Consider the following 11,283-nt stretch of genomic DNA (forward strand, 5'->3'; position numbering starts at 1 on the left):
GTTCAATTTTCAGCTGTCATTTTGCGGATAGTCGCCACCAGCGACCTTCGTCAAAGCTGGGCACTGCAGGGTAGAAATACATTTTTGGGAGCACGTTGATATCACTGTCTGCAGTAAATTGCTAAAATGGGTCTGCTATTTGGGTACATTTATCAGCTTGTTTAAAGCACTAAGAAGCTGAATCACTCCTGCCCATCTGCCTTTTTGGCAATCCAACTGAACATCGGTGACTGAACTTTCTAAGCATTGGCGTAGCTAGAAAAGTTATCAGGAGGGGGTCTAGGGGGTCCTATTGCATTTTTTTATTTTGCTGAACTCACAAAGATGCTATTCAATCAAATTGCTTCAATAACGATTTTTATGACCCTCGCACAGTGGTCGAAGAATTGGCATCTTCTTGGTGAACTTAATTGTATTTTGGTCAAACCGTTGACTTATTCCAAAAACTGTACTCAGAAGATTTTTTTACAAACACATTGCGCATAGTATGACAATTTTCAATATTTGTCATAGCATACTATAAAAAAAAATAATTTTTTTTTTTTTTTTTTGAAAAGGTATACAAGGGTAGTTCCTTCAGCAAAGTTGTATTGCTTGCAATAATATGAAACTTTGCTCAACCCGGAAAAAAATAACCATAAAATTACCATAAAATAAAATACAATTACAAACAAATCTATTGCAAACAATCGATCTTATTGTGCGTATAAAGTACACGAAATTTTAACATAATGTTATTACAATAGCTGTACAATACGTCCTATATAGTAAGGGTTTTCAACAATAGAACAACAATACAATCAATGATGAATGGCTCAAGTTTGTTCGTGAAAAAGTGATTTTTCGTATGGTTAAGATACATAACGACCCCCTTGTTCTATTGTATATTCCTCCATTTACCATAGATTCTATTGTAGAAACAATATACTTTTTTTGTAATTTTATTGTTGTGGAGAGTACGATTTATTGTAAATATAATAAACTATATTGTAAGGTTGCAATACATTTAATTGTACGTCTACTGTTCTTTTTTTAGGAGAAGACACCAAATTTGTATGACGAATACTTGTGAAGATATGAAGCGTTATTGATAGAAACCCCCTTAAACACGTGAAAATTCAACGTGACTTTGTTCAATCACTTATGAATTGGCGCTAACCAAACTTTCACTACTTTGTAGTACAGAGTCTAAGCTTTAAAGAGAGTATTCGGTGCTGTGTCCCGGTTTTCCACCTTCTCCCCTATATGCAGCTGAAATTAAGGAAAAATAACCGTAAAAAGTACTATAACTTTGAAAGGGATGATTTTAGCCACGTACTGTCTTCAGCAAAAACATGTATTTGTATTTTGCTTACATTTTTCTAAAACATTATTTCCTTCAAAAACTGTTATAAAAAAGTTATACTGAAAAAAAACTGAATCTCAGGGGGTTTCAATCAACAACGTTTCATATCTTCACAAGTGTTCGTCATCAAATTTTGTGTCCTCAGCAATGTTTCATATTTTTGTTAGTACTACAGTGCCGTTCTACGCATATCAGTCCATGTTTCAAAAGCTGCTTCTGAGAAAATTTCGAATAATGTTTCGAATCATTTCTGCTCATTGGAAGAGATATACGTCAAAATAAGTTATCGCATTGTGTACATTTCAACAGAATCAATATGTTTTAGTTAAAACTACAGAAATTACCTTCAATGAAATCAGTTAAGCCTATTTTTATACGAACAATATTTAATGGGACTGTTATGCCTAGAAATTTGCAATGACGTAGGATATTCTACGCATGTTAGTACCACTAAGAACTGTTACTTTCAGTGTTGCTTTGATGGCCACGTTGCGTTTGACGTCTTTACTCTTGTGCTTGCATGAGCGTGCTTGCGTTCTCCGCGAAGTTTTGGAAGATCCTGGATAGTTTGTATAGCTTTCCATCATTAAATTATACCAACAATAAATTTGTACTTCTATAAAACTATTAAAAGTATGTGCATTTCAAGAAACTAATGATGAATGCACTATTTAGAACATAAACTTCTTAACATCTTGTTCTACTCCTTAGGAAGATGAACGTAGGCCTAAAGGAAATTGTACTTAATCATTTTGAGTCCAACCATAGATTTATGGCGACTGACATGCTGTGGACAAAAGATCAATACGTTACGTACGTTACACGATCGTTGACCGTGGGCTTCGATGATTTCAAGAAATACTTTGGATGAGTTGACATGCATTTCTTCCGTACGGGCGTATTATCATATTATAAAAGGGGCTTTTCATGAAACACGTAGACACTATAGGGGGAGTTTGGGGGTGGCGAGTGTTTACGTAAGTGTCTAATAATGCATTGTTTGAAATTAGGAACTGGTGTTTTAATATGAAATCCCGTTTTTCTTAATATTTATCAACATAAAATAAAACTTCCACTTCCTAAAATGGTTCATACCGTTTCTTTTGATTATATAAATCCTGTTTCAATAATTTGTGTACAAAAATCGTTTCGTTAATGATAGATTCAGTCAAGAAAATCTTTGTAGGACAGTTATGCGTAGAATTTCAACATGGGACAATTAGGCTTGATATTGTTTTTATGTAAACCCAGTACAAATTATATGTTTTTCTATTTTAATTCCAAAGTCTACCTAAAAAAGTACTGTTTTATGAACAAAAGTGAAAAACGTCCAAAAGTAACATGGAACAGATATGCGTAGAACGGCAGTACAACTTTGCTAAAAAAAACTACCCTTCTATCTCTTTTGTAAAAATGTTACTTTTGTTATTTTTTTCATAGGAGCCCATGACAAATAATGATAACTGTCATAATATGCGCAATCTTTTTGTGAAAAATTCTTCTGAAGACAGTTTTTGGATTAAGTCAACGGTTTGACCACAAAAACAATTAAGTTCGCCAAATTGGCATCTCCGACCACTGTGCCTTGGTGTCACGCATTTAACAATACCTGTTAAACGTACTGTCAACAATTCAACGACCCCTCCTCCCCTCAAGAGTGGATGTCACATTTGAATCACCCCCAATCTTAATTAGACCACCATCGATCATGTTTTCGAATTACCATTTGTTTTAATTTGGCACGTTTCAGGTAACTTCTTGTCAGAACATGTTCCGACCATATCTCCGGAGCCAGTAGACCGATTCCAAAAATATTTTTTAAAAAAATAGTATTATTTAGCTGATTTTGCATCTAATTTTGTTCAGTGGTTGCAGACAAACACGCCTCAGTTCATTGTATCACATACGGCCAGTGTCATTTCGCTAAGGGACGATTAGCCGAAGGATGTTTCGCCCAAGAACATTTCACCGAAGATCATTTCGTTGAACGACATTTTGCCGAATGGATCATTTCGCCGAATGGGTCATTTCGCCGACTTTTAATCATGAATTAATGTACAATTCAAATGAATTTGGAACGCATTTAAATAATAGATATTTCCATGTAAAGCCATTCAAATGAACTGCTCATGTTTAAAAGAAGGAAGCATTCCTATAAATAAAAAATATTGATTATTTAGAAAATTTCTGAATTCAGTACATACATCTTAAAAGATTTGGTCATGTTTAAAAAGCAAACATTTCTACAAATGTAAAACATTGATTATTTAAAAATTTCTGAAATCAGTACAACTCAAATAAACTGCTCAGGTTCATAAAAAGGAAGCATACATTTGAATTGGCATACTATTTAGGCATTTACGATCAGTTAAATTTGGCCGTGAATATGGCATTCGAGGAGTATAATTAAAAAAGAGAACTTGAAATAAAATCTTGTCCCAGTAACTTCCTCAATTATGTGAAAACCAAATTAAAATCTGATAATTTTCCATCAAAGATGCATTTGGACGATAGGGTAGGCGAGAACTCGGATGATAGTTGCAATTTGTTTACAAATTTCTTCCAAGAAATCTATACTACGTTTTCAGAAGAGGGCCGTGACCTTGAATATTTTAGATTTTATCCAGAATATTCAAGTGACATTAGCGTAAGTCAAATCAAGGTTCATGGTATCTTAATGGGTTCAAAAAATTTAGATGCATCCAAAGGTCCTGGCCCAGACGGTATTTCGCCAGTTTTTATGAAAACTTTAGCAACTGAACTTACTGCTCCATAATTTTGGATTTTCAATATGTCACTGGAATCCGGAAACTTCCCTAAAATATGGAAAATCCCGTTTCTAGTGCCTATCTTTAAATCAGGCAAAAAATCTGACATACGTAATTATCGTGGTATAGCTATTATCTCTTGCATTCCTAAACTTTTCGAGGCGATTGTAAATGAAAAGCTCTTTCTACAAATTATAACCCATATTGATCCACCGGGCAGGTGCATATAACCTTTGTAACACAGTATAATCTCGTTTTTGATATCATGCATAGATATACGAGGCCTTAATGGATATTTTTATTTTTTTGGTCTCAGTTTCTGCCCTGCTCAATTGAACAGTAATTGCTAGTTTGAATTGGAGTTCAAATCATAATTCAATAATCAATTGATTTGCGTCTTCACGTTTATTTAATAACATGACAATAATTTTAAGATATAATTGTGGCTTATCTATGTGGAGCTGATATGAGTTTTACGGAGTGCGAAGTGTATATAAATCACTTTCTTTTTCTTGGCTCACAACTGGAGCTTTATGACTTTATACTTAATCTGCTTTATTGATAATTAAATATATTGTAGACCAACAATTGAAATGGTACTATCAAGTTTTATAAACAAAACGTTGATTACTCTTTCCTCCCCATTCGAACGCAAATTACCGGTATCATCGGATAGGGGAAACTTTCCCCAAAGATGGTGTTAGTTTGCGTAGGCGTGCCTTTAGTCACGAGAAAACGGGTTACAGATGTTTTGTTCGCAATAGCTGATGTGCTCTTTTCTGTTGTAGGTCGTGATTTGACAGCTCAATTGGTCGAACAGCTATTTGACAGCTCAATTGGTTCCCGAGAATCTCTCCGCCAGGCTATGAATATAGCGACTATATAGCTAACACCATCTTCGGGGCTGTTCATAAACTACGTAGACATTTTGTTGGGATTCTTGACTCCCCCTCCCCATGCGTAGACAATCGCCATACGAATTTGTTCAGGTAAGTGATTAATGTTAGAATTGGGCGATCTTGGATCGATCTTTTTCATGCCGATTTTCGATTTTTCGGATCGATTCTTTGTCTACGAAAAGATCGAACAAATCTCTTTTTTCGGTCTTTTCGATCTTTTAAAAATCGCTATTATATCTGGTACATCGTGAAACAAATCTGCAAACTCTGACTGAATAAGCCCCGTTGGCGTGGCTATTGTGGGTGCCGTGCACGGTAGCCAGCGGTAATGTGTTAAATTTCACGCATTTCGTGAAAAAAGGGGCCTACTCATAAAATGTGCAAACCCAGCAAACGTCAACAGATGAGTATTTTTTTTTTTGACGGCGCCAGTGGCAATCGATGTCCGTCGGTGATTGGCACTAGATTGCGGAACAGAGACCGACGTTAAATAAAGGAATGAAGAAGAGTAGTTTTTACACATTTTTCAAGAACGGCTTTTACAGCAAAATGTGTCAAAATGGCCAAAAACAGCGCAGGGTGCACGCTATTTCTAAACAACCCAAATTTGAGTAGGATCTACTCATATCCGGCAAAATTGAGTAAACAAAGTTGGGACTGACAAGATGACGAAAGAACACCTGAGTCCGAATGTTAATTTGTTATCTTGTCAGTTACAATCTAGTTTGCTCAATATTGTTTAGCCCTACTTCTAATGGAAATGAGTAGATCTCACTGAATTGGATGTTTAGAAATAACGTGTGCAGGAAGGTGGTGTACCCGGCCAACGAGATCAACCTAAATTTGATTTTCCTTTACTCATCGCAAAAATTTGCTTCAGTTTTTTTTTCCAGTTTTTTCTCCAGTTTTTTCGCGCTTTTTCAAGTAAAAAATGCCAGAAAATGATAACACTAACGATTGGATTTTCCCGGTCTATTGGTACTAGGGTTAACTACCCCATTTCCGGCCTATTAAGCACAACCTTCACTTAATCTTTTTTAAACTAGCGCAGCTTAGCACCAAACGGAATGTTATTATTACTAATGGCTTCCAAATTTATTTACCTTTCCGTACGTACCAAAAGATTTTAAAACGAGAAACCAATCATTGAGATATTGTCAAAAGTCTAACACTCTTGCCGCCAAACTCGGCCTACAGATTGTAAACTCGGGCTAACGCATTGAAACGGCATTGAAACGCCAATGAATTCACTTCGGCCTATCGGATGAAGATGAAAATTGATTCGATCCGAGCGCTTCTTTTGTTTTTGGGAATAATGGGTGCAAACCTTCATATCACGCGTTCTCATTGTCTTCGTTCGTTTATTATTAATCGTTAGCTTACTACTATTAGGGACTTCTCTTAGCTCAGTCGGTAAAGGCGCAGCTACAAAGCAAGACCATGCTGGAAGCAGCTGGGTTCGATTCCCGGTCCGGTCTAGGAATCGATTCCCGGTCCGGTCTAGGAATTTTTCGGGTTGGAACATTTCTCGACTTCCCTGGGCATAGAAGTATGATTGGACTTGCCACACAATCATATCAATGCATAAATGGTACAGGCATCGAAAGCTCTCAATGAATAACTGTGGAAGTGCATCTAGAACACTAAGTTGAGAGCACGCAATAAGCTAATATGCGATATCAGGCATAACATTTGATAACGGCACAAAAGCATTTGTAAACAAACTTTCTAAGGCCCTTTACACGTGAACCAAAGTACGCCCACGCAAACCAACAACATCATCGGATAGGGGCAACTATCACCTTTCCGAAAGTGGTATTGGTTTGCGTGGGCGTACTTTTGCTCGCGTGTAAAGGGCCTTAGAATGTTTGTTTACAAAAGCTTTTGTGCCGTTATCAAATGTTATGCCTGATATGCAATAAGCTTGAAATGCGAAGAAGAAGAAGAATTTATTAACTAATATTATTAATCGTTAGCTTATTAACTAAAGTATCGTACCAAACGCACAATTGACTTGTTAACTCTGAAATCATGGATTTATTTGAAGTTTTCTGCTCGATAGGCACAAAATTGGCGATTGGACCGAAGTAGTTCTCTACCTTATTTACTACTACAAGACAGTGTAAAAAAAATTTCCTCATTTTCCAGCAGATTATTGAGGCTTTTATTTGGGTTGATCTCATCGGCCGTGCACAAATTTTAAGGGAGCTTTTCGACGTCTATTCGGCGCACACTACTGAACCCCTTAAATCCAACGAGTGCGAGCAAGAGGGAAACAGATTAGTGGGAAAATACACCGTCGATTCATACATGTGTGATAGATAGAGAAAGACGATTCAGCATCGAAAAGGTCTATTGGTATACGTACATTCCACGATTTTGCGTACGATTTCTTCTTCTCTAAACATAAAACTTTCCTTTGACTTAAAAAAAAACATGGTTTAACCGACATGCACGTATCAACCATATTGATTGAATAAGCCATCTCGAAAAATTATTGCCTTGATGAAATTGGGAATCGATTGGCTTCTATAGATTGGGAATGTTTTATACAGGTGAGATAGCTTGTGTGGATGGCTATAGGTTGCAGACGGCAAAACGTGTGAAAATCGATTCTAATACCTATGTTACGCTAGTAACAAAGGTAATAAGGCGGAATCTCCAACACCAAACGTCAGATCGGTATGCAATTTTTTCTACAGATAGATATGGAAGAGGTCTTTCCACTGCTGCAAATTTCATGTTGATTTGATGTACCGTTTTTAAAAAAATCGGTCTATATCTCCGGAACCGGAAGTCAAATCAGTATGAAATATTTTTCACAAGTAGATATGGATGAGGTCTTTCTACTGTTAAAAAAAATCATGTTGATAAAGTGTAGCGTTGATTTAAAAAAATTCATTCTGCCCCATATATCTCCGAAACCGGAAGTCAGACCGAGAAAAACTTCAATAGCGATCAATGGCGCAATGGGGCATTTCAAACGAAATATCAACCATATTGATCGGATGAGCCATCTTGAAAAAAGCTTGCCTAGATGAAACGCGTCCACAGACGAACATACAGATATCAGCAAATTTCATCTTAAAACCGGGTCGATTTTTGTTGTTCAATTTGATTCTACGATGTCGTAATCAAACTGTCGAGCCAGATCGAGCCGAGTTCTATCGATTGAGAATGTTTGATACAGGTGAGATAGCTTTTGTGGATGGCTATCGGCCGCAGACGGCAAGACGTGTGAAAATCGATTCTAAAACCTATGTTACGCTAGTAACAAAGGTAAAACAGAATAACTGCTATGCAACATGGCTTCTTTAAAGGCCGTTCAACAACTACGAATTTGCTCGAATTAATTAATTATTCCTTGAATGCAATGGATAACGGAAACCATGTAGAAGTGTTGTATACAGATTTCAGCAAAGCATTTGATCGAATTAACATACCCATGCTTCTTTTTAAACTTCGAAAAATGGGAATTCATTACGCACTCCTCAAGTGGCTTGAATCATATTTAACTGACCGCCATCAAATAGTAAAAAAAAAAAAAAAAAACAAAGGAAAGACATCAAATCCCGTTGATGTCCCTTCAGGAGTTCCTCAAGGCTCCCGCTTTTATTTATTCTCTTCGTCATTGACATATCTTTCATTATTAATAAATTGAAAGTTTTAATCTATGCTGACAACATCGAGCCGATGGAAATAAAAGATGCCAAAAACATTAACACATGTGAATGTATTCAAAGAGGAAATACAGATATTCTATACTTGGTGACTTAAAGCCTGCTACAATTAAATATAGAAAAACATAACTCAATTACCATTAGTAGAAAACGAATCCTACCCAATATAACAATCACTTTAGAAAACCAGATCATAGAAAAGTGTGATAGAGTCAGGGATCTAGGTGTTATTTTGGACTCAAAACTAACTTTCACCGATCGTTATAACACAATAACTAACAGAGCTAACAACATGCTTGGTTTCATAAAACGTTTCTGCTATAACTTTCACGATCCGTATACGATAAAATCATTATACGTTGCTTATGTAAGGTAGATATTAGAATATTGCAGCATAGTTTGGTCTCCTTTTTCAATCACACACGAAGAAAGAATAGAGTCCGTTCAAAAGCAGTTTCTATTGTATTCTCCGCAAGTGAGGTTGGATTGTATTTCCTTTGCCATCTTAAACAGCTCGGTGAATGCTCATAAATATCCAAACATTAAAAGAGCGTCGTGAATTTGCTATGGTTTCATTTCTAAACGATATCGTATCACATCGCATTGATTCAATAGAACTATTGTCATCCTTAAATTTATATACACCATCTAGGCATTTATGAAATAGAAATATATTTGCTACAAATCGTCGTCGTACGAATTATGCCAAATTTGGACCCTTGAACCAAATGATGGACACATAAATATAATAAGCACTGCGATAACATTGACCTCACAATGACAAAAACCAAATTAAAGCAATATTTTTATTCCTCGCATAACGTTAGCTAGAAGTAATTTTTTTAACAATAACAAAGACAAAATTGTTAAAATAGCACTTAAAACAACAACTGTTAAACGGATTACACTGATTGAAGATAAATAAAATAAATAAATAAATAAATAAATAAAAGAATATCTTGCCAGGATCAAAAATCGAACCTTCTTTTTTTTTTCGAGACTGATTTCAAAATTTACTGAGCTTTGAGAAAAGTTTACAACCGTAGAAAATGGTTTGCTTTTCGGCAAAACTTCCTTCAGTGAAATGTCCCGCTCCTGTCACATACACACATACATAGTATTACATATACACAGACATGTACCAATCTTAACGAGCAGAGCCGATTGGTATATGACACTTTGCCCCAAATCGAAAAAAAAATCGGTTAAACTCTGACCCTCATTTCAAAGCTGTTTTACTCAATTTTAATTTCAACACACTGTCAGTCTTGTTCAAATAATCGAGTTTTGCCAATGTGGTAAAGTTTCTCTTGTATTAAAGCTTTAAACTATAAATTTAAATGCCTGAAAAATGTCCAGGTGCATATACTAAGTAACAGTTGGACGCTACACTTCTCGAGAAGTCACTCAATATTTTCGACTTATATGGCATATCTTAACTATCTCAACAAATGACCATAGCCACTCAATGCTTCCCCAAGAACCGAATCGCGGAACTGAATACTCTTTATTGCTCCTGGCACTTGTCCCGGTCGACCTTTACTTTCATCATCAATCAGCAGGTTGTTGTTATTGAGCAATTTCAAGCTTTGGCTGGCACCAGGCAGGGGCAAATAGAACTCAGAGTTGATTTTTGCCAGCCGTCTACCGGTGCGAGCGTCATACATACTACATTTGAAGGTACGTGGAGCTCCCCTTTCCGGAGCAGCTAAACTGGAATCAACCTCCGGTCCCATTACCCTCCATCCAACCTCAGCTTGCAATATGTGTGAGAATCGTTCATTAGATAAATTAAACGAAAGAGCCAATAAGAAGCAAACAGCAACAAAAAAGATCGGAAAGCGTAGGTGTCATGACTTTGCCTATCTCGACGTGAACTTCGCCTTGCCTCGCACACTTGCGGTGTGCACGATGCCAACGAAGCTGAGCGTCAAGTGGCTGGAGGTGTTGCTGCCGCACAAGGAGCTTTGAGATATTTTAACGCAAGAATCTAATCTCCAGCAGTTGACATACGGTAGGTAAGCAACTTGAATGAACCGCTCTCGTGTATTGGATACATGTAGGTGACCTTGTTCAATTTTACCCCAGTTGGCACCGGGTTGGGATCCCCCTCGCTGTGATGTCAAACTTGGATGCAATGGTTTATATTAGACTCATTAAAAAAAATTGTGCCAAAGATATTCTTCTATAAGCCTTTTACGCTCTTTAAAGAGCTTTCGCCTGCTCTCAACTTAGTGTTGTTGATACACTGTCGTAGTTATTAATTGAGAGTTTTCCAATCCGAACGATTTTCTCAACCGGACCAATAATCGAACCGCCTCTGGGTGGGTAATGCCATGTCTTTACTGACTAGCCCTAATTTGTGTAAAAATGAACGTGTTAAATTATTGAATGTTCAAGACCAACGCAACTTTCTCCGCACTAAGTGAATACCATGTAAATGACCATATGGATGATAAGAATTTCCAAGATGTTGGTTTTTGGGTCAAAGAGATGTTTCAAAATTGTTCATTAAAAATTCTTAATGTCGATTAATGATATTTATTCCGCAATTCACACTGCTCACCTCGTAGCAAATCTAAGTTGCTAAA

Source organism: Ochlerotatus camptorhynchus, unplaced genomic scaffold, assembly GCF_037179485.1.
Source record: "Ochlerotatus camptorhynchus isolate MF236.1 unplaced genomic scaffold, CSIRO-AGI_Acam_v1.1 ptg000319l, whole genome shotgun sequence".
Lineage (NCBI taxonomy): Eukaryota > Metazoa > Arthropoda > Insecta > Diptera > Culicidae > Ochlerotatus > Ochlerotatus camptorhynchus.